The sequence below is a fragment of the Amblyomma mixtum genome, chromosome 1 (assembly GCF_055824585.1).
Source record: "Amblyomma mixtum isolate Tamu chromosome 1, ASM5582458v1, whole genome shotgun sequence".
In the NCBI taxonomy this organism is placed as follows: domain Eukaryota; kingdom Metazoa; phylum Arthropoda; class Arachnida; order Ixodida; family Ixodidae; genus Amblyomma; species Amblyomma mixtum.
Window position 1 is genome coordinate 212,537,426 of NC_143012.1, and position 24,398 is coordinate 212,561,823.

Sequence of the window (24,398 nt, forward strand, 5' to 3'; positions counted from 1 at the left end):
TGCTTCTCAGCATCGGCCGTTGATCGTTCTGCATGTTGCCAAGAACCGACCGACAACAGGCAACACCCAACACGAGCAAGTGCCCTCCGTCACCCGTCAAAACGCCAGACTTAAAGGTCATAAAAACTCCGCTAGCATTAGTTAAGTCCCCTTTTTGTTCCTTCTTCTACAGGAGACACATGTGGGAGACGAGAACTCCAAAGCAATAAACTGAAAGTGTCACACGGAATGAAATGAATGCAAAGCAAATTCGCTCTCTTGAGATCACTCGGCCAGAAGAACACTCAGCTGAGGCCACAAATGAGGATATCAATTTTTCCCCGATCTACGAGCGAACTTAACAGCTGACCGCGAAGAGACAAAATGTAGGTCACGAGGATTCGAAGCCAGCCTTGCTTAGAACACACGGCTTAGTGCTTCTAGGTTCGCGTTTTCCTCGCTTCTAACGGACGGTAAACGACACCCGCTACAGCGGAAACTAGTGACTCTGCCTCTTTCGCTGTGCTGCGCTTTTCTCTCTCTCTCTCTACTACCGTGGTAGCTAACGTCTCTGCCTCTTTCGCGGTAGACGCGCTTTTCTTTCTCTCTCTACTACCGCGGTAGCTAATGTCTCTGCCTCTTTCGCGGTATACGCGCTTTTCTTTCTCTCCGTACTTGTCTTTCCAGTTTCTACGGGAGCTACAGTACGAGAGCGATTCGCTTTCATAGACTGGCAACTTGCCCCTTTCTTTGCGCTTCGCGCGCCAGTCGCGACGTCCCATAGCGAGTGCGCAACGCTTCCGATGGGACCGTTCTTTCTTTCTCTCTGTTCGTGGGGGCAAGTCAGACCTCCCACGAGTTGTCCATTTCTCGCGCAACTTTTTGCCTCTCCAATGAATGTGAAGTTCGCCTCTACCTAGCCTTTTGATTTTGCGCCTACTAAGTGACGTCATCTCGAATCGCGGCTTTCTATCGCGATAACTGTGTTTGGCCGAGCGCTTCGACGGTTTCTTCTTGGCAATTTTCTTGCCCCTGTCACTGCGGCCTCGTACTATCTCTCGCTCTTTGAGCCGTTCTCGTGTTTTCCTTGCGCGCGCGTGCCGCTTTCTGTGGGAGCGCGGTTGCTCCCGTGACTGCAGCGGAAAGAGAGAGCCCGCATGAGAGCATGTGACTTTGCGCCTCTTGCTCTCTCTGTGCTCGGGGCAAGATTCACCCCTGCCTCGCTCCTTTATTTTGAGCTTCTTGAGCAGCGCTCTCTTGTATCTCGGTTTCATCCCTGGATACACTTTCCCGCGCGAATTCTGGTATGATTTCTTTTTGCAGTTTATTCTACTGCCCAGACCTATGTGCCGCGACACACTTACGCGCTTCGCTTTTCGCGATAGTAATGCCTCGCACATTTCTTTAGCTCTGGTTCTGACGCTAGTTTCAGGGCTGACAACGTGACTGACTTTACTGAAGTCATTTTGCCGGCGACGCTGGCGCTTCCGATGGTGGAAACCCGTTTTCGCGCGTTTGCCCTTTCTCTCTTTTCGGCGGCGCCCGTCTTTCTTCTGCCTGCCTTTCATCTTTCGGCGGCACCACTCTTTCTTTTGCCTGCCTTCCATCGTCTTTCGGTGACAGCTCTCTCTCTTGAGCTTGCCTTTCCTCTCCTTTCGACGGCAGCACTGTTCTTCTTGTTTCGCTATCACCTTGTGGCGGTAGCTCTCTTTTCGGAACTGGCTGTTACCTTCCTTCCGGTTGCAGCTTTCTTTCTTGTGCTTGCCTTTCATTTTCTCCTGAGAAAGCACATGCTGCTTTCGTCGCCTGGGTTCCTGTTCTCTGACAATGTCACTATGATTCTCAGCCGATTCACGTGCGCTACCTAGATCAGACCTGTCTTTGGCGCCTTCACTAAGTTCCTCAAAGCTGCGCTCTTCCTGCTCAGCGTCTCTGAGTGCGCATTCGTCCTCATCTTTCTCGGAAGGAACGACGTCTACAGCTCCCATGTCGTCTGGGAGGTTCTGTACTCCACTGTCGTCCAGCACCTTGGCTTCTACAGGCGCGGACGAACCAGTGTTTACTCCTGACATTAGTGTTGACACGCAGCTCGCGTCGTGCTCATGACGCGTTTCAGCCGATTGCGGATGAGGGTCGGCTCTGCTCTCAGTCGCGGTGTTCTCGCTACTGCAGCTGCTTTCTGGAATATCGCAAAGCTCAGAGCAGTGCGAAAGCACGGGACTCGTTTCGCATTCCTCGCCAGAGACACCAACGCACAACTCAGCGTCCGCAAACTCTCCATGCGCCTGCTTTCGTTGACCGTAAGTGTCGGGTTTCTGCATTTCTGCCGAACGCGGTGTGCCGACCTCATCTACTTCGCTTGCGTCGGCGCAGGCGTTTTCATTCATGTCCAGACGGGCGTCCTCTCTGCCCTGTTCGGCAACTTCTCCTGCTTTCGACACGCTAGGAGATTCGCTTTCCGGTAACTCCGCCACAATTTCAATGGGCGAGACCTCTGTAAATGCATCGTCCGATGCTGTGAGTACCTTATCCGATGGCATAGAGGTTTTCTCGGTTGGCGAATGCGGGACAATTCCCACTGCTACAGCAGCAGTTAGATCTGCCAAGTACGGACTACGTTCCTCTGTGCCGCACTGGCAGCTCTGCTCTACAGCTACGCACTCTACCTCTGTGTCCCGATCTTCCGACCCTTCAGCATTTTCGAGCCACTCTAAAATGTCGGCTTTAAACTGGTAGGGAAAATCGTTAAACGATGGGGTGCTATTCTCTCGCAGGTACCTTTGGCGAAGGTCCAGCGGTGACACGTTATATCTCGCCAGTAAGAAGCTTTTCAGCTCATCGTAGTCCGCCAAGCCGTCGTCCAACAGGCGCTTGACAACGTCATACGCTTCGCTGGAAAGCAGGGCTACCAACTTCTGTGCCCAACCATTCCGCTCAACGCGCTTTCTCTCGCAGACGCGCTCGAACTCCGCCAAATATTTCGCCATATCTTCGGCGATCACGAAGGGCTGCGGCCTGTCTCTCAGCTTCTGGCCGTTAGTCTCATGCAGAGCGGACAATGTTTTATATCTTTCGAAATCGGTCTCATGCGCTTCAAGCTCCAGGTCCATCAGTTTCTTAGCGCGAGCATACCGTTTCGTCTCAAGCTGCCTCCGTTTTTCTGCCTCTTCGAGCTCAAGCTGCTTCTGTTTTTCTGCCTCTTCGAGCTCAAGCTGCTTCTGTTTTTCAGCCTCTTCGTGCTCACGGCGTTCTGTGATCTCTTCCCAGGCCTCACTGGCTTCCTCAGCCGCTACCTCCTCTTTCCGCATGATCTCAAGAATCGCATGCTTTCGTTTTGCGGGGCCCTAATCAATGCCCAACTCTTCACAAATTTCGATGAGTTCCTTCACTTTGAAGTTCTCCATCGCGCACAATAACCTCTTGTAGTTTGCCCTTTCTTAGAATTTCCTTGCCGTTCACTACTATAGCGCTACTAGTATGACACGCGCAAGTAATTCTTTCCAAAACGCCTCGTTTACTCCCTCTGCACCAGCTTTCGTTTCAAAGCGCTCCGACTTGGCTCGAAACAGCAAAGCTCTCTCCAGTGCAACACACAGCCCTACTCTAAACTACAATCACGTGTGCTAGAGCAGTCTGGCGAATTGAGGGGAAAACATCAGGCACTCACCGCGCCGAGGTAGCTGACGCCGGTCGATCCCGCAGCTGCCATCCACTGTTGTGTCTTTGGCAACCCACCGTTGTCACCACTGTTGGGACTGGGGCATCCCACTTCTGCCACCACTGTTGGGACTGGGAGTCCGAGCCAGGAAACGGTCGAGGCGACGGTGAGTCAAATGGACTTTATGTACAGTACGTACAAGGGCTTTTACATGATACAAGGGCCAAGAGCACCACGGGCAGCACAAAGACGAAGGGCGGCCCCGGCGGCGAGCGTAGCTCCGGCGTGATGGCTCTTCTGCTGCCCGTCTGCTGCTCGGGTTCAGCGCGGCTCCGTTTTTATAGCCGCTGGTAACGGTTACGGCAGCCAGCCGTTCAAATTCTCCAATCACTGGCCACCGTTCAAATTAGACCAATGGTCGAGAGCCGGCGAGCGTCGGAGGAGTTCGCACCGACGGAGAGGAGGAGAGGAGGAAGGGTCCGTGTCGGCGCCGCGGCGGCGGGATGAGTCACGCTGCATGTCGCGACTTGTCCGAGAAAGTCTGGGCCTGCTTTGAGCGCCGGCGGGCGCGCAGCGCTGGTTTAGACAGGCCCGCCAGCGAAATGTGGGCTCCGGCACTACAGCGGCTAGCATAGGCAATTACGCGATGTGTGCCGGATTGACGCTGGGAAAGGATTGCCCCGATTCCATGGCCACTAGCATCAGTACGGACTTCCGTAGGAGCTGACACATCAAAGTGTGCCAAGACCGGTGCAGTAGTAAGCTTCCTTATAAGGTGGGCAAAGGCGTGGTCTTGAGAGGACCCCCAGGAAAAACTGACATCCTTTTTAAGAAGATCGGTGAGCGGCTGAGCAATGTCGGCAATATCTTGAATAAATCTACGAAAGTAAGAACAAAGACCCAAAAAACTTCGAACGTCGTTGCTCGTACGGGGTACTGGGAAGTCCTTTACTGCTCGGATCTTGTCTGGATCGGGACGAACCCCTGTAGCATCGACGACATGGCCTAGTATAGTGAGCTGACGACGCGCGAAACGGCATTTTGAAGAGTTGAGCTGCAGCCCGGCATGACGGAAGAGGGAAAGAACTTGTGAGAGGTGGTCCATGTGGGACGAAAACGAGGGAGAAAACACAATTACATCGTCTAAATAGCAGAGGCAAGTGGACCACTTAAAGCCTTGCAGCAAGGAGTCCATCATGCGCTCGAAAGTGCTGGGGCGTTACATAAGCCGAAAGGCATAACCTTAAACTGATATAATCCATCAGGAGTAACAAAAGCAGTCTTCTCCCGATCCTGGTCATCCACAGCAATTTGCCAATAGCCAGAGCGTAGGTCTATGGAGGAGAAGAATTTGGCTCCGTAGAGGCAGTCTAAGGCATCGTCGATTCGAGGAAGCGGATAGACATCTTTTTTAGTGATCTTATTCAGGTGACGGTAATCCACACAGAAGCGCCACGAGCCATCTTTCTTCTTGACCAAGACGACGGGCGAAGCCCAAGGACTGTGAGAGGGCTCAATGATGTTCTTCTCCAGCATTTTTGCCACTTCCGCCTGGATTACCTGTCGTTCTGCATGGGAGACCCGGTATGGTCGGCGGCGGATCGGAGGAGCGTCGCCGGTGTCGATGCGGTGCGTAACGTAAGAGCTTGGCCAAGGGCGCTGTTATGGAGGTCGAAGATGTCGGAATAGGACTCGAGAAGCGCACGCAGCTGACAAGATTGAGCAGGGAGCAAATCGGAGGGCATCATTGCCGTGATCGCGTCAGTCGAAGTAGGAGCGTGAACAGGATCTGCAGGAGCTGATGCATGGGCAGGGTCCAATGGGGCAACTTGGCAGGAGCCAATAGGGGAGAACGTTGCCACGCATATGCCAGGTGGAAGTACTTGGGCTGAATAGCTGAAATTAATTAACGGTAGTGACACGCTGTTTCCCCTGATTGTAGCGACAGTATGGGGCAGTGCAACGTTGCGGTGCAGCAAGACATCTGAAATAGGGGCGACTAAGTAGTCACCATCGGCCACTGATGAGGTAGGACGTAGGGTAACGAATAAGGCGGCTAGTGAGGGCAGAGAAACTTGGTCGGGCGAATACAGTCGGGGAGAATGCAAGGGTTCAGGATCGATGGTTGGGAGATCGAGGTGTAGGACGCCTTGCGAGCAGTCGATCAGGGCGGAGTGTTCTGACAGGAAATCGAGGCCGAGGATGAGGTCATGAGCACAAGGGTTCAAAACAGTGAACTGCACCGGAAGGTCATGGCCAGCAACACTAACGCGTGCAGTGCAGAGTCCGTCAACACTAACTGTTCCACCGTCCGCGACACGCACTCGAGACCGAGCCGGCGTGAGAACTTTATGTAAACGACGACGAAGTTGTGCACTCATGACAGAGATATGCGCACCAGTGTCGATAAGCGCACGCACGGGGACACCATCAACACAAACGTCTAGTTGGTTCAAGTGGGAGGGCTGTAGAGGATTTGTGGGCCTGGTCGTGGATGCAGCGTCACCTCCAGGAGCTGCATCAGCTAGTTTTCCAAGTCAGAGCGGTCGTATGAGGCTGCCGAGGATCGAAGGTGCTGCGGGGATCGGAAACGCCGGCCTCGGGGAGATGGAGAGCGGGAAGAACGACGTGGTCGGGAGCTGGCGAGATCATTGGCCGAATCTGATTGGTCATGAGGTGGTCGGGGCGGAAAACGGGGGGGCATATCTGAACGGTTGGCATAGGAAAGCTCGGTGCGAGGAGTCGGAAACCATCTATTGCGGCAGTGCCGGGAAATGTGGCCGACACAGGAACAATTGAAACATATTGGGCGATCATCAGGCGTCCGCCACTCTGCTGGATTACGGTAGCGACGAAAGTACGAAGCCCTTGGACGGAAAACATTCCTGGTTGGTGGTCGGACGCTAGAGTTCCCGATGGAACAGATAGCATGTGAGAGGTCCAAATTTGCGAGTTCCTCTCGCACGACGGCTTGAATGAGGGAGACATCGGGCAAGGGGTGACTGGGGGTGGTAGGTTGAGGGGCCGCAGGTGCACAGGCCTCCATTTCGCGGCGAACGATCCGGGTGACTGCGTCGGTGATATTGAGAGACGAAGTGGGAGGTGGGCTAGGTGGTGGCTGCTGCAAAACACACGTAGATGTGGCGGCCGTATGGGGAAGTCGTTCAAACTGTGGAAATATGCGCCGGCTCTTGACTTGCTCGAAGAGACGGCACTCCTTAATAACGGCATCCACGGTATCACATCCTTTGCACAGAAGCAAATGGAAAGCGTCGTCCGCGATCACCTTCAGGATGTGGCCCACCTTTTTGTTTTCCGACATGGAGGTGTCAACCTGGTGGCATAAGGCAAGGACGCCTTGTATGTACGTGACGTAACCTTCACTGGAGGACTGAGCACGCGACTCAAGGTGTTTTTGGGTTGCGAGCTTCGAAGCATCCGGAGGTCCGAACAGAGCGCGAAGCTTTTCCTTGAAGATGTCCCAACTCGTTAGTTCGTCCTCGTTGGTGTCGTACCATTGCCTTGCTGTGCCAGATAAATAGAAAATCACGTTTGCCAGCATGACGGTGGGGTCCCACCTGTTATGGGTGCTGACACGTTCGTACATGCAGATCCATCTCTCGACGTTTTCAGTTGAGGCACCGGAAAAGATGTCGGGGTCACGGGGATGAGCCATGACCATGAATGTAGTGGCAGTGGCACTTGGCGAGTCGCCGGGCTTCGTCATTGTAGCGGTCCCGGTGTAGCGACCGCTGCGAAGCTCCGTGTTGGGATAGTCCAGAACGAGAGGAAGGGGAAAGTCCTCACCTCCACCAAGATGTTACGTGGCAGGAGGCGTTCACGCCACGAAGAACACTGGTGCACTCACGCTGAACAGAACACAAGCACAGGGCGCACCGGATGCCAAAACACAGGCCACCGTCCAGGATTCGGAGCCCGAGCACGCGCTAAGCGCCCTCTCACTTCGTCGGCCTCATCTTCTCTGAGTCGACCAGTAGCAATATGGTTTGAAAGGGATGCTGTGAAAGTGCTAGCTTGTATGTCGATCCGTTGCATGCGGAAATCCTCCGGACTCAAAAGATCTGCGCGTGTTGTGTGTGTCACACCTGTCGGTAGATGGTGCATATTGGCAATGGCGTCCGTTGCCGTACAGTAATATGTGCTTCTGTCGCCTCATATGGGAGTATTTGCCGGCTTTGAGTTAGATACGGTAATATTTGCGGACTTCGGTCATAGTTATGCAGGTTTACAGATGAGACGGTTTGATACAGTAGAAATCGTGGGGGTTTATTGCGAACGTGTCTGCACATGGAACACTTGCATGAGCATAGAACCTGCACAAGAAACAAGCAATAAAAGTTTCTGTTCTCGAGGTTGACTACTGGGGTTATGTTAAATGGGCCACTGAGCGCTACTGGTTACTTCAGCGTGAATGTGCTCCAGCAAGAGGACCTGTTTTCCGATAAAATGTTTAAGAGCATGCAATGTGCGGGCACTTTATCACTTAATTAAGCATCCACAAAGCGGTACTATGCATTTCAAAGGGGATGCTTACACACTTGCCAAGTATGTATAGGAGTTCGCAATGTCGATGCAGACATAAAATTTGGCCTACGCCAAAGAAAACCTCGTGAAGGACAAGGGCGGATGCCTTGAGTGCTTTTTTTAACATTCCTCTTTCAACTGTTCAAATCATTAGGGTATGTGCTTGAGGACTATATTCACAGAAATAATGAACTGTGCATTTCAATGTAATGATATTTGAAGAAAGAAATAACATCAAAGTCATAAGGTGTGTTTTGACAAGGCTGCATTTAATTTGTGCTTGGGAAAGTAGAACAAGATCACAAATCTTTTCAACATTGTTGTAATCGTCGTAGCTCTGTAATCCGTCGTTTCATGTATCACTACAAACATACTGAAATGAAGTTAACAGACGCTGCCTTTATTTGCTGAATCATGTGCACACAAGGGTAAACAGGCATGCTATGGTTTTTAAATCCGATTATGGTTTTAATATTCGCCACTTAAAGAAATGACAAATAATTGGTATAAGCCATCGCCCTTTGTTTTAGCCCTTCGTAAGTGGCATCTTTGCAGCATTATCGTTGATTGGCTACATGATGGCGTTCTGCAGGCAGCTTTATTCCTAACGCCTAAAAGGCATTAGGCAAGTTGCAGTTGGCTGGAAGCGGGGTGGGGGAAAGGGGAAGAAAGAAAGCCTTAATCGGCATCTCCGGTTCGGGTGACTACTTCAAGCGAGTGAATTGAGGTTCAGTATTAGATTGGTGACCTGGTATACCCTAATGTGGGCAATATAGGCCACCAGGAAGTGGCCATAGTGTTTGGTAAAACACAACAGGAGAAATGGCTCAGCCCTACCCTTGGAAATGGTTCGCAGCGCGGGAGAGGGGGTGGGGGGGGGGAAATGTATAAATCGCACTACTTGAAACGGTATCTAACGAGTGTTGGCTGAAGCTTCGTTAGAGGATAAAGTTCTGCCACGTCACGCAAAAGCGGGCCTGACGGACGCATAAGGCAAACATGAAATATGGATGCTGACAAGCGACTAGGGGTTATTGTGCGCGGAACAAAATACATGAAAAGCGCGAACAGTTGTCATACAATATAGACAAAACGAAATAATGTGCGAAAAAAGGCGCAAAAAGGAACAAAACAAAATGGAAACGCACAAAAGCCATGGCATGCGATCACTACCGCGGGCGCTGCGTACTTGCACGAGCAATGGAAAGGATCTCGAGATGCCATAGCGCAGTTGAGACGATAACCAGATGAAAAGCAGTGGAGTAATAAAAAAAAACCTGATGGTAAAGAATGGGAAAAGCTGCCTTGGTTGTGATTTGGGCTTCAATAATACTTATGAGGCCGGAATCCGCAATTTATTGATGCTTTGATTTTTTTGTGATTTAGCGAAATTCTGAAGGCGATGACTGTAGACTTAGGTGGGTGATAGGATCGAGGAATGAATACGTTTTAGTTTTTGAGTTCTTCATAACATTTTTGTTTTAAAACTGCTCAAGGTTTTCTCTCGTTCTTTTCTTCAGTAAAATAAAGATCATATGCCGTTAGCCGCTTCTGTTGTGTCGCTGTCTTAGCGTAAATTTGGTCTCACATCCGCTATCCTAAATGCTGAAGTTTGCCGCAAGAAATTATCTTTGCAGAGACCACAACAATGCACTAGGTTATGAGCAGTAGCGTACGCTGATGATGGTCGGCCACCTCTGTTTAGTGGTGTGCAGCGTTATTCTTTGAAAACAAAGCTTGGAGTTCGTTACATCATTTTTTTTTTCACTTCATTCTGATGCGAACGAAGAACGGCCACGGTGCACGTGTTGTGTGTTTCTTGAGCAGCTGGCACTTAATACCACGCACTGTTTCTCATTGTAACCGAAATTTTCTCTTTAGGCTTCAAAGACAAAACTGAAGTTGTTATTGGAAAGGTTGAATACAATATCAAATGCAAAAACAAAACACTTATTTACTTCACTGCTCCTCGGTACGATGGGCGACTACGCAAACAGCGCAAGTCCAACTAAGAAAGCTGCATCTCGATCAACTGCAGCAGCGTTTACCAGTTAAAAATATTTGATCAAATACCTACACGGCTTTCTCTCCCGAGGTTGACCTTTACTTTAATGGCCTTTGTTTACCACGGTTACGAGGCGCCATTTACTTGGATCTGCGGAAGAGGCAGGATGGCGCTAATGGTCTCCCCGCCGATGCAATTAACTGTGCCTCAACTTCCGCGTCACTCATTGCAGGCTACACAGCGCCAGATTCGTCGCGCCATCTATCAGAAAAACGAGTAGTGTTGTGCTTGCCAGTATTTACTGCCGAGGGAGTGCACTTGGAGGCATATACGTAGTGTTGTTTGTTAACGTTGTTAATGAAAGCGATACTGTGTAATTTGCCGTGGTGTCGGATTTTAACGTTGAATTTAATGGAGCCTGAAACGTCATAGGTCTTTCGCACGGCCACTGGAAGCATTTTTTGAGCTCTTCCCGCGCATAACGGTAGTACGGAACTCGTGAGTTATACCGGGGCTTAACATGTCCACACCTATTTTAACTATAAGCCCTTAACGAGGCAAGCAGTGGCAACTTATTCACACTATCGCAAACATATACTATGTAATGAATCCTACGGACCCAAAATGTGTATTCCTGGAGACGAAAGTAACTGAACCTCCTCTTAAGTTCCCACCTTTGGCAGCATCAGCCTGTGGCACCCGCGTGAAATGCAGCATAGTTCGTAGTTTGAAGGGAGGCTTAGTTAATATTGTCCTCAATAGTATATGGAGGACGTTCAAAAGGGTATTTTGCAAAGTTGTTGCAGTTTTGCAGAGTGCTATCTTGCACGACACGCACTACACTTGTACAAGGTGCACGGACTAGATCACGCCCAGGCAGCACAAACCGTTGGCCCAATATTGGCAGTCTGTTGGCTATGTGTGGCCCTATACAGGACCAATGTTGCCTTCATTGTCCCCATATTGGCACTGCCACAATGTGCCATTTCCAACATTGGCCCTACTTGTCCGATGTTTTCCCCATATTGGCAATGCCGCTTAGTTACACCTCCAACGATGGCCCTACTTGTCCGATGTTTTCCCCATATTGGCAATGCCGCTTAGTTACACCTCCAACGATGGCCCTACTTGTCCGATGTTTTCCCCATATTGGCAATGCCACTTAGTTACACCTCCAACGATGGCCCTAAATGTCCGCTGTCGTCCCCATATTGGCAGTGCCGCCTCATTACACCCGCAACGATGGCCCTACTTGTCCGCTGTTTTCCCTGTATTGGCAGGGCCGCTCCATGACACACCAAAGGATGTCCCTGTGATTATCTGTGGATATTTCTCTCAATCCGTTTTTTTTCAATATTCGGACTTGTTTATTTATTTATTTTTTATGACCAACAACAGCGCTAGCGTCGAACTCTGACGCGAAATTACAATAAAAAGCGCGATGTAATTGATTGCGCGAAAGTGAGCAGAGGTCAGATTCATTCACGAAGGTATACGAATTTTGAAAAGCGGCGTCTTTTGTAATTATGGTATGCAAAGAAAAAAAGAAAGAGAGAAAGAGGTGCCACAATCAAGAAAATGAAATTTCGGTTCGAGGAATGGTATAATAACGCACTAATTAACGTGCTGCCTCGCATATCTCTCGCATACCACAGCTTCCGATTATAGGTTGCCGGTTCAAATTCGTGTCTCAAGATATAGGCTCAACTTAACTAATAAGTTTATGGTGCACGAAACGCTGAATCGTATTACACAATCCGGAACACAATGCCTCACCCACAGGATGCTCACCCTAGAAAAAAACAAACAAATCGCTTTTTCCACTAGGTCATAAATTATTGCGCGGCGCGTTTGGAGAGAAGAAACGATGTGAGTAAAACGGGATTTTGGTTTTATCGCAAATAAACAGTTGACGTGAACAACTTGCTGCGCATTTACTGCGTGAAGAAGCAGCAGACGGGAAAGAAAATGTAGATGTATGTTAAATTAAAAAAAAATAATAAGCGAACAAACGGCTCTGCTTCCTGAAGCCGCGAAGCTAAGGTGGCTAGGTTTTTTTAATGTCGCAAATTGTTTTGTTAATCTGCTGTGCTTTTTGGGTATTCTATAACGACAGCTCTAGCATACGTTTTTGCTTTAAATTATCACGTTTATCAAATTAAAGATCAGAACTTTTTCCCGGTCGCATTTCCACTAGTTTTTTTTTTGCCTTTTCTTTGCGCGTATCCTTAATACCAATGAGCCATAACAGGTGCATTGCTGAGTAGCGCGCCGCGTCATTTCGAGCTAGCGCAGACACGCACGGGTGGGCCGCATGACTAAAGCTTAGACCGACCTGCCTACACTGGTGTGTATAAAATGTAGGGTATTCGTCGCTCTAGAAGCGAATCATTGGATTATATTGATGAATGGTGTTGCTTGGACGTATGTCATCCTACTTTGTCCGCCACAAGTATCATATATGAAACACTCAAAGAACACGCATTGTTCCCGCTAATTTTATTTATTGTTTTATATTTCCGGTATTTTCATAGTAACACATTCATCTCAGCTTCAACCAAAGAGGCACACGACCGCAGAGATTACGGTAATGATTGGAGCCGTTTTGACGAAATTCATGCCCAAGCTCCACGTTTCCACTTCCAACATCTCCGCATTGTCGTTTCCTTGCCGCTTTTCACGTGCTCAACTGCCTATGGCGCGCCCTCCGGACATTCCGGAATTCTTTCACTCATTTCACCCCCCCCTCTCCACCCCTTTTTTGAAGTCCCATACAGCCGCCTTTTGCCGGGCCGAGCCTCTTTGTTGGAAGAGCGCTGGCCCTCACCATGCTAGGAGTTATTTTTTTTTTTTGTGATTTTAGGTACACTGACCTTCTCTAACCTGTTTTCCCCTCGCGCCCAACTAAGCGCCACGCCGCTCATCCACCCTCCCTAGATTTTCTTCTACCCCTTTTCCAGCTGCCGTTTCTCTTGCTGCAGCAAATTCTCCGAAAAATATAAGAAACCTGTCCCATCGTCGTCTCCTCCTTTCTCGAACACTCGCCCAAAGAGTATCGCCTGTAGCTAGCAAGGCGGCGAAAAGCCACACAACCAGCGTGCCGACGAAGCATGCGCGCTCAAGCTGACGCCGTTCGTTGTCGAGAATCCGCACCCGATACGATTTGACAATTATGACGGAATTCAGTAGCCTGGCCTGCAAGATTCTATTTGTGAGTACCACCATACATTTATATTGAAATGTGTTCGGAAATGAATATGGTTCTTGGCGTAATTGCCGCTTTGAATCAGCGCCGACCTTTTTTTTCTCCGGCAGGAAAAGAGAAAGTGACAAAGCACTGGCGCCAACTTCTGAATGCCACCTTTCACAGCGAAATGTCTAGCGCAAAGGCATGCACAGAATGGTTGGAACTTTATTTTTCAGCTTTGAAAAAATGGATTTACCGAACGTTGACTATCTCTTCAATCACCGTGGCGGAGTGTTGTGTGGCCCGACTCATGTTGCGTTCATTACGACATTGGTCGTCTATCGTTTGTGCAAGATGAGTACCAGAAGCGCTTATTCTTCCACTGCAGCAGTTTTCTGGCCGCGTGTAATATTCCCGTGCCGGGTGCCTTTGTCTTGGACAGTTGCAGGCGTACGAGAAAAAGCGGAATTCCTGGTCCCAGCGAACTTTATCCATGTTGTCTCGGAATTAATCACCCATGGACTATCGGAAGAGTGATTTCGTGTGTTTTTCAAGTAAGATTTCCGTCTGCCCCGTTACATGCATGCCAAGCGGCATCGATAATCTGCTTGTTTTAAAAAAAGTGTATTCGGTCTCCTGCGTTCAGCGCATTTCGCAAAACTGTGCAAGCCGTCTTGCAATGGAATATTATATTTCATAGCGAAAAAAAAATTCCTCACAGCTGTTCAATGGGGAGGAGCTGCTACCACTTGTGCCATACTTTGCTGGAACAAAAAGGCAAACAACCAGCTCGCAATAGGCATATGATTTTGATAGGAAATACAAAAATAGATTGATTTGTATTAAACACTATATCTATCTCTTTTTGTGACTTTTAATATGCATTTGAGGGTGTGACACGGCAAATTGAGATTAGAAATTAGCAATACGGTGGGAAAAAATTGTTAAATTCAATTCAGCATTTTGCTATTAGTGTGGGGATTTATATTAGGAGTCATTTAGAAATTATACTTTCAACATATGTTGCGAGTACCTTCTCGCACACTGCGCGCCACTAATATCAATGTGTTATTTTATTTCTTGTCTTTTTTCTGCGATGGTTGTACTTACACTCATGATCACATCATGCACCTCTTTGCAGCTGCGATGTACAGCCAGGTCATCGTGCAAGAGCTTGGCGAGGAATTTGTTTCAAGGCACTGCAAAAGTTCTTACAAGAGGAGTGCAACGATTAGTGCCGATATGACTGATCGATTCAGCGGCTCCGGCAGTGTGCATTTCACGATGTACTGGCACCGTAGATGCAATAAATTTCGTTCTTTGAATCCGTTCTTTCTTTTTTGTATGTCTGCTGACTGCTTATATGTAAAATGTTACACATACAAGCTCCGGCTAGTGGAAAACAAGCCGTATATGTCTGCATTGTTGCTGGCCATCAAGAGGTGTGGTACAAAACTAGGTGGGACCCCCGATCGCATACAACTTCCCACTGGCCTTGCAATTGATATGCCACCTATAAAAGTTAGATCAAGGGTGGAAAACTGGGCACAAGTCAGAGCGAACCTGGGGCTATTATTGATACTGGCGGAATGTGGGCATACTATTGGCGCGAATTTCGGGCCATTATTGACAGATCGACTGAATGTGGGCATACTATTGGCGTGAGATTGGCTGAATATGGGCATAGTATTGGCACGAATGTCGGACCATAATTAATAGATTGGCTGAACATGGGCATTGTCTTGGCACGAACGCTGGCCATTTGTGGATAGACTGGCTGAATGTTGGGTCAATGCTGGTAGCTAGACTGGCTGAGTATAGGCACAATCTTGGCATGAATGAAGGGCCATTGTTGGAAAAAGTCTCGGATTGCTCAAATGCCAGTGTAGGACCAATATTCATGCCAATTTCCGCCACTCTTTTGCCACTGTTGGACCAATCAATTTGTGCTGCTTGGGGAAGAGCACCTCAGCTATAGCACGAGGTCTCTTCATATACCAGCACAGTGTCGTCGCCCCTACTGGTGCTATACAGGAGCGTTTACGACAGCGGGTGTCCCTCTTTGTCATAAAGATTCAACAAATGATTACGATACATCCACGTTGGCAGACAGTCGTATGTGCCTTCTTGGCCAACGTCCTAGACGATAACCTCCGAGTATCGTCAACGCACACATGCAACATCAGGTCCCATAGGTCAACGGATGAGTATATGCATTTGCTGCCAATGTGACTTAATCTGTGACTCGGATGGACAATTATATCTGCGTCACTTTTGTTGCTATGCTTTGTTCTATTTGAATATGAGGCCCGGTAGTTTTATCAAAAAATTGCCAAGGCTGACGGTATTGCACCTTGTTCAGGCGGGGCGTTTCTAGAAGTTTTCAACAATTTTCTCCCCTCGGTCGAAACTGCTCAGGTTTTGCGTAAAGTTAACTCTATGCCAAACAAGACAACGTCTGGTAGCTCTTGTCGCTATTCTCTCTCCATGTCTTTCTTAGTGGTGTCATTCAGGCAAAGAAAGTTAGCAAGACGCATGCAAACTCAAAGGATGTTATTCACAAAAAAAGAAAAATGTACCATCCGGGGCAAAAGTATTACGGACCCTGAAATAGTGATCTGTGCGTATTGTAGAAATATTTGGCAGCAATATCTGAGCTTAATGGTGCTCACTGGAGAAACCAAGCCCAGTTTTTACCTCAGACGGTGATCTTTCGAACCACTCGGCAATGACAAATCTATGCTCTCTGGTTGCCGCTCATGCGTTCTGAAGATTTTTTTTCCCTTATAGCACATGTCGGGCAGCAGGCGTTTTTTTTTTTTGTAGCAAAGCAGCAACATTTCGCAGTCACGCTTTTTTCTATTGGTCCCTTGCGGTAATAACACCCTTGACCGGTGGTAGAGTGCGCGACAAGTAACTTCTTTTCACGGGTTTATAACGCCGTCGTAATCAACGAGCCGCAGTCATTCAGTCGTTACCGAGCTCGGCTACTGAGCCCGACGACGAAAGGTTAATTCTGGCCGCAGCTGTCATGTTTAGATGCAGGCGAAATGGAAGACGCCCATGTGGTGTACGTGTCAGTGTACGCTAAACAGCTGAGGTTGTTGAAATTGAACCGAAAATTTTCACTACGGCGCCTCCTTCTCTCTTCTTTTTTTTTTTGAGTCCCACCTTCCTACCTTCCCTCACGGCATGGTTGAGGTGTCCACGTACAAGTGATACAGTTACTGAGCCTCTCCTTTCCTCAAAACAATTTTTTTTAAAAAAGGCACACTCCACAATAACTTCCATCTTACGTGCAGCCAAAACGCACCTTTGTGTTTGCTGGGAGCTCTTCTCCCAGCGTTTGAAGCGGCCAGACGTATGCGAATGAGCAATGAATCAAAATTCGCCGACCAAATGAGGCTGGATAGTGGTTTAATTGCGACATGCAGGGACGGCTTAGTTCAGTAAAGACGCCCTCACACAAGACGCACAGACGGTACACTGTCGGTGAGGAACGAACACACAGGTGGCATTGGTTCCTTTGTGTCGGCGTGTTATCTTTTTTTTTGTAATGTGCTATAGTAAATCTATTTTCTCATGCTACAGAAACAAGTAAAGCAGCGCTTATGTGTTTACTAACCGTTTTTGCGTGCATTGACTGGTTGTGCTCCACGGCATCAAAAAGAAAGTCTAAATAGACCGTAGAACAAGTTCACCACACCCGTGGTGACACCTAAATTCATCAAGCTCAGTCACACTTCTCGCTTTTCTACACGTTGTGCGAAGACGACAGTTAGAAAACAGAGCACCACAACCCCGTGTGGAGGACTTGTTGACCGATAAAAATTGTTTTGAAATTTTGAAACGGTCTTATCATCATCCTCATCACTCATTGTGCCCTAAGCGCCCCTAATGGGGGTTACATAAGCTGGGGGGATGTTGGGGGGGGGGGAAAGGGGGGGCGGTGAAAATGGAGTAGCACACAAAACTACCACATTAATATGCTGACAAACAACAGCAATCATACATCAACATTACGCAAAAAGTGAGCTAAAGCTTACATAAAAAAGGCGCTGCCATGATATGGCGTAGCTAACAGCACTTTAACCCGAAAATAAACAATTAGGTGTTTTTTAGTCTCAAGGGATCACGTTAGATGCCAGCATAGTCTGGTAGCTGATTCATTCTTTTATCTTGGCTGGCAAAACAGATTTGTTAACGCCGTTAGGTGATGCATGTAATTGACAGGTGCTCATGGAGTTCAATAAGCGGGATGGCTTGTGCACAGATGGCGCTGTTGGGACTCGAGTAGGTTGGGAAAGTTTTAATATAATTTCTAAAATAGACATAGGCGCTTAACAGCCAGTGGTCTAATAGTAAGAGCTAACCATGGAGGAGTCGCGCGCTGAAACCAGTGCTACGACACTGTGCCGTGGACGGCTGATTGAATGTGATTATTTTTATGATCGTGAACGTCGCCACGGGCGTGTTGGCGAAGGATAGAGCGAGGATACGTGCCAAGATTGAATCAGAAACCGAAGAAAAACGCGAGGCTCATGAAGCTTCTGCTCTGTAAACTACATTTAGCCGGGTTGAACCCCCATCAATTTTTTCTTTGGTAAGGAGGCAGTAACTGCTTGTGTCATTAGCACGTAGCCGGGCCAACCCGAAAAGACAACGAAGTTAAAACAAAAACAGCAACAAGGGTATACCGAACACGGACATATGGAGAGAAAATAAATAGTGAACAGGGGAAAAGCGAAACGAAGCGAGGAATCCGTACCTTGTGAGAAGAATACTAGAGAAGAAGAAAGGCGCTGTCGTTTTTAAGATACAAAAGTGATGCGGAAAAGACGAAAAAAAACTCGAAATAACAAAATAAATGAAAGCCATGTAATGGCAAGCTCAGTAAAACGTTTAAGCGTTTTAGACTTTTCTACATATTGCCAGTTCAAATCTCTCGTAAGAGTATCATGTCTGCGACGGAATATATCCAAGACTCTTTGTTTAATTTGCGGAACTTTCTCCCTTATGCTTGTGAGGTTTGTTTCAATTTGTGGATTAGGAGTACGTTTTTTTTTTCATTCCGAGCTAATCTGACGTTTGAATTTTTTACAAACAACCCAAGTGGTTCCACTATGCCTGTGACACAAGAGCTGTTCATAGTGCTTATTCGCCCGAAGCCATCGAACAAGCAGGCTTCATTCACCTGACTGCCGCCGTGAAGTCTCCCGGTTTCTTCCTCTCCTTATGCAGTTAAAACTCGAAGTAGCGAAGTGAACGTAAGACCCATTCAATTTCGTTAAATCAGGAAATTCGTAAAATCGAGAACTGTTTTTTTTTGTCCCTTCAAAGTCTAAAATTGCAACGTAGCTGTCTCCAAACGCTACCGTTGCATCGTATTTGCCGCTAACCTGCACCTGCGGGTACGCGAACTCCGCAAAAGCGGCTCCAGTCGCCTGTATCCCCTCTGCTTGAAATCTCCACCATGTATAACGAATTCAAAGCCAAGGTGTGAAGCCCTATCAATTGTTCAGTCCATTGTTCTGTGCAGAGGCCCAACGTCCAGTCTCTTCCAAACAAATCCAGGGCGTAACTAGGAAGCACAGCTGTTACTGCTGGCACGCTACCAAGAAGCTGCAATACGCTGCTTCAAAATAAGGAACAAATCACCACTTTTTTTTTTACTCTTACACTCATTTCTTACTTCGTAAAATCGGAATTGTGGACAAGATTGATTTGTTATTTCGGGTTGATGAGACCAATAGACCATAAGGGTGCTTCCAGAGAATTCAAAATTTGGTCCTTAAATCGCGAACTTCGCAAAATCGCGTTTAGTTCGATCGGGTTTTAACTCCATTTTCCAACTGCTCTCTACCAAAAATATCAAAAACCACTCCTCGTCACCTTATTCTTCTTAACTATATACCAAGCGCGTTCCTCTAATATGCATTCCCGCATTCAATTTGTAACCACTGACGTATTACTTTCGTTCTTCTGATTCGAAATACATATTTCCACTCTCGGCCATTGCATCTGCTTCTTGACTAAGCTGGCGTATTCTTATCGATTCTTTCTTTATTCTTTATTCAAGAGTTAGCCCGCTTTTGCCCGAAGGGAATATGCTCCACGGGAAAAAATTTCGTTGATCCGTCATCACTTTCCGTACTATTGCATTTAGCGCAGAACCATTGAAAGTAGAATGTTCTTATCGTTGGAATAAGGCCGCTTACGTATTGTCGAACTGGCGAGAAAAGAACAGCTGGGTAGTGCGGCTCTGTTATTTCAATCACAGCGGCTGGTGACTGATCAATACCGTGCTTGTGAAAGGAGGAAGACCCACTATGCTTGCTCAAGACCATGGCTGCTATCATGTTCAAAGAAGGGCTGGGTCCAACGGGCTAAACTACCTTGATAGGTTGGCCCGTGCGAGACGCTCAATGTAGGCTGTGTTGCAAAGTGCCTTCACTATCTTCCTTCTTTTTTTTTTCTTTTAGAATTATATTGTTTCGTTTATCCTTGGGGCTGCAAGGCGTGCTTTGCTCGACAGGGAGAACTGCGGCGCAATGTTTTATTATTCACTCAAGGAGCTGCGCTTTTCCGCGACGGAAGCAATAAACAGGGTATTGACGCTCAGTTTTGCGCCAGGGTGCCCGAAATCACGACTTTGTCCTTGCGCCGTTTGCTTGCTAGTTCTTGATAAGGTGGAGGTTGTTATGGAGAAAAGAAAGGTGGTAAATGGGTCACCCTCAGAGGTGTCATAAATCTTGACGTTGGAAGAAAGGAAAAAGACACAAATTGTCGGAACCTGGCCGTTTACTACCTGAGGAAAGTGACAGAAGCGGCCAGGGGCCGGTGCTGAAAGTCCTTGAAATAGCAACATGGCTTAGCATTTTCACTCGTTGTGGGCGTAAGTATATCTCCGAGACTCTGCTATAAGGGGAAAAAATGCAATCATAAGTTATCTTTGCAGTTTCATTTTCTTCTGCATACCGTGGTGAACTTACTGTACTCAGTGGCTTTTCAGATGGAGCATTTTCTATCGTAACCTGTTGTTTATTTTCTCTCTCGCCCAACATTCCCTGACAAAATTACAAGAATTGAAAAACTTTACGATACTGTTATGCACATATATAAGGTAATGATCTATTCTTCTGATATGCATGAAAATATTTTTTTTTTAAGTTTTCCTTGATCGCATCGAAGCCATAAAAAATGTATGGGTAGCGCTTTTGACTATAGCAAAACGTTAATAGAAAATAAAAACTACTTGGCTGCCGTTTTGCCTGCCGTATCTGTGATCGGCGGATAGGCTGATTGCTATAGTGATCTCTTACGTTATATGAAAATTGCCTCTATAAACGGTTGCCGGCTCAAAATGCTTTTGTCCAGAATTGTTTGGTATGAACATATAAAAGGCACTTTTACTGACATGCGACCAAGATTGTTTTTTTAAAACCACGGAATGAAATGATATTTGCGAAAACCCAACCTAGAAATAATGGCGCTCGTAGAAAGGTTATTTGTGTCGCAGTAAATTTATTGGCCAGAATGTGCACAAGGCAAACACTGTAATTTAAAAAAAAAAGGTAGTGAAATAGAGGTCCGTTCGAATGGGATCGATAATAGATACCTCTTTCGGCTCATGTGTCTGCAAAAACCAAGGCACAGCCACTTATTCGAAAAGGAATCCTCACACCATCGTTGGGATGAATACAACAACTGTGTGGACTTGAGGGTAACTCAGTCAAAGAATTCAGCCTCGAGGCGTATTCTTTTCACTTCACAGCTTGACATAGCTTCATGATGTTAGGGTACGTTAGGATTAGTATATATGCAGGATGTTTTACCTAAAACTTTACACAATTCTTAAAATAGGCCTTTTCTCTTAGAAGAGCGCTTTTTCGACGCAAGATTGTCAGCGGAGTAGCATATCAGAACACAGCTAAGACGTGCTAACTCTAGTTAACTAATATACTCATTGATTACTTAGAGGCTTGGAGCCAACCTTTAATAATATTCATGTCAGTTTTTAGGATTTCGAAAATGACGTTACCCTCAGCGCTGTGGCCAAACAAATTTTATCTGTTTCGACCAGTTACATGGACTGGAGTGAGTGAGTGAAGAAACTTTATTTCCGCCAGAAGAAGACCCGTGCCCCTCCGGGTCCGCACGCAGGCGTCCGGGGAGGGGCAGCGTCGCAGCTGGAAGACTAGCAACGGTATAGTCGCGTAGCTTCTGCTGCCAGGCGGGTAGCGTATCGTTGTATGCTAAGGTCGGCACTTCTGAGTATGGTCTCCCATTCCTCTGCATTATTGATTCTGCCATATCCTGGGGCACTGGGGCATCTCCATAGTATGTGTTCGAGTGTAGCGATATGCCCGCAGAACTCGCACACCTCCGCATCCTCCCTCGTGTCACCTCCTGTCCAGCTCCTCCAGAGCGGGGATGCGAAGTTTCTAGCTTGGAGTCTTCTCCAGTCATAGGCCTCAGCCGAGCTAAGCGATCTATCCGGAGGAGGATAGATCCTTTTGTTCTTTTTCTGAATGTCTGTGATGCTATTAAAGGTATTGGTTTCCTCTTTAGTGCTGAATTCGTATGAGGTTTCCACGGCTCCCCGGGGTAAAGAGGAGCGGGCGAGCCTGTGGGCGGCCTCGTTTCCAACCAGACCCGAGTGGGCTGGGGTCCAGATAATTTGAATATTGTGGGCTGGGATAAAGTCTTTTAGATATTTAGCCGCCATTTCGTGGATGCGTCCCTTGCTGTAATTTCTAATTGCGGCTTTGCAGTCGCTTACTACGTATTTGGTACCTGGCTGAGTTAGAGCGATCGCTATGGCAACCTCCTCCGCCACAAGGGGTTTTAAGTCAAGGTGTCTTACAACGCGTAACGTTCTGCCTGAGTCCCCGACGGCTACGGAGACGGTGTCTCCTAGCGTGCCTACCGCGGCATCAGTGTAGGCCACGGTTCCCTGTGGCATCTTGCCTAGCTTAGCAGTCAGCTGTGCGACCCTGCTTTTCCTTCTGCCTTTGTCGTGGATGGGATGCATGTTTCTAGGTATGGGAGCGATAATAAGATGCTCTCTTATTTCTCTTCCCAGATCTGTTCTGGTGTTCACTGTGCTATCTACGGTTGCCCATTTCGCTAGCTCTAGGTATTTCCTTCCTGCGGGTGTGGATGTTAACCTTTCGATTTGCGATGTTCTAACCGCTTCAGTCAGTTCTCTCCAATTGTTATGCAGGCCCATTTTCTCCAGTATATCATTGGACGTGGAAATGGGCAGCCCTAGCGCTCGTTTGACACATTTTCTGATGATTGTGTCTAATGCCTTTTCTTCGGTTTTGTTTATTTTCAGGAATGGGGTTGCGTAGCATATCCTGCTAACGATGAAGGCCTGCGTGAGCCTTAGTTTGCTGGACTCTGAGAGTCCTTCCCCCCTTCTAGATACCTTTCTGAAGGCTCTGACGACAAGTTCAGCTTGCGCTTTGAGCTTGTCTAGCGTACTTTTGTTTTTCCCTTTTCTGTTAATATACATGCCTAGGATTCTTATTTCCTCGACAATTGGTATCGTTCTATTTTCAAGTGTAACCTCGATTGCCGGTATCCTTTGACTGCGCTTGCTCATTGCTACAAATAGCTCCGACTTTTGCGGAGAGCAGCTGAGACCCACGCATTTCGCATGCTCGTTAATGATATCCGCTGCCTTCTGTAGCTTTTCTTTAATTTCTGATTCGCCTCCTTTGTTTAGCCAGACATTTACATCATCTGCGTAGAGGCTGATGTTTAAGCCTTCTATCTCTTCTAAGCTTGCGGGGAAGGTCCCTCATTACCAGATTAAAGAGAAATGGGGAGAGGACAGCCCCTTGTGGGGTTCCTCTGCATCCCATGGGCAACTCATCGGATGTGATGCCCTGAAAGGTAATGATAGCAGTCCTGTCCCTAAGGAACGATCGGATGTAGTTATAGGTGTTTTTTCCTACAGCTATCTGATTTAGCCCATCAAGGATGGCGTCATGGCTGACATTGTCAAAGGCTTTCTTAAGATCTATACCTAAGATCGCCTTCAGGTTGCCGAGGTCCAGCTGATCTACTATATCTCCATAGAGTCTTAGCATTGTATCTTGGGTGGTGAGCCCAGGCCTAAATCCGACCATTTCATCTGGCCAGAGGCCGTTATCCTCCATGTATTTGGTCAGTCTGGTCAGGATGACCTTCTCAAGCAGTTTCCCTACACATGATGTTAGTGAGATTGGCCTGAGGTTCTCCAAGCTCGGAGGTTTGCCCTGCTTGTGTATAAGCGTGATCTTGGCCTTCTTCCACTCCTCGGGGACAGCGCCTGCTTTCCACACTTGGTTGAGATACCTAGTGAGGCTATTTATTGATTCTTCATCCAGATTTCTCAACATTCTGTTTTCTACTCTGTCGAGCCCCGGGGCTGACCTTCGTTTTAGCTTCAGCAGTTCCATCCTGACCTCGGCTCTTAATATGGGGGCATCCAACTCCTCATTTGGTTGTCCCTTATAGTCGTCATATTTAGCGGCCCCATGGGGAGCAATATACAGTGACTTGAGCGTGTCAATAAGTTGCTCATCTGTGCCATTAAACTTATACCTAGCTTTTATTTGCTCAGTTCTCATAGCCGTCTTAGATTTGTTTGGGTCTATAAGAAATTTGAGCAACTGCCATGTACTAGATTTTCCCATGCTTTTCTCCATTTCCTCGCATCTATTATCCCATCTCTGAGATTCCAACTGTCGAGCATACCTTTCTAATTCTACATTGTGTCTAGCTATTTCCCTCCTTAGGTTTCTGTTCCACCTTTGGCGCTTCAGCTGGTTATTTAGCTGTTCCTTCCTTTTGTACATGCTGAAGAGCCTGCTGTCCATTCTATCTTGGGAGTCATCTACCTGAACCTCCTCAGTTGCTCTTTCCACATGCTCAAGCAGCGTTGCCGTCCAGTTCTGGATACAGGTTATGTCACTATGCTCATGTTCTTCTCTGAGAGCTCTGAATTTATACCAATCCGTAAGCTTCTCTTG

The 24,398-nt window shown here is 47.5% G+C and overlaps 1 pseudogene; it reads right to left on the bottom strand.

Annotated features, from left to right (window-relative positions):
- Positions 1 to 24,398, bottom strand: part of LOC149370789 (uncharacterized) — a 171,571-nt pseudogene that overhangs the window by 143,306 nt on the left and 3,867 nt on the right.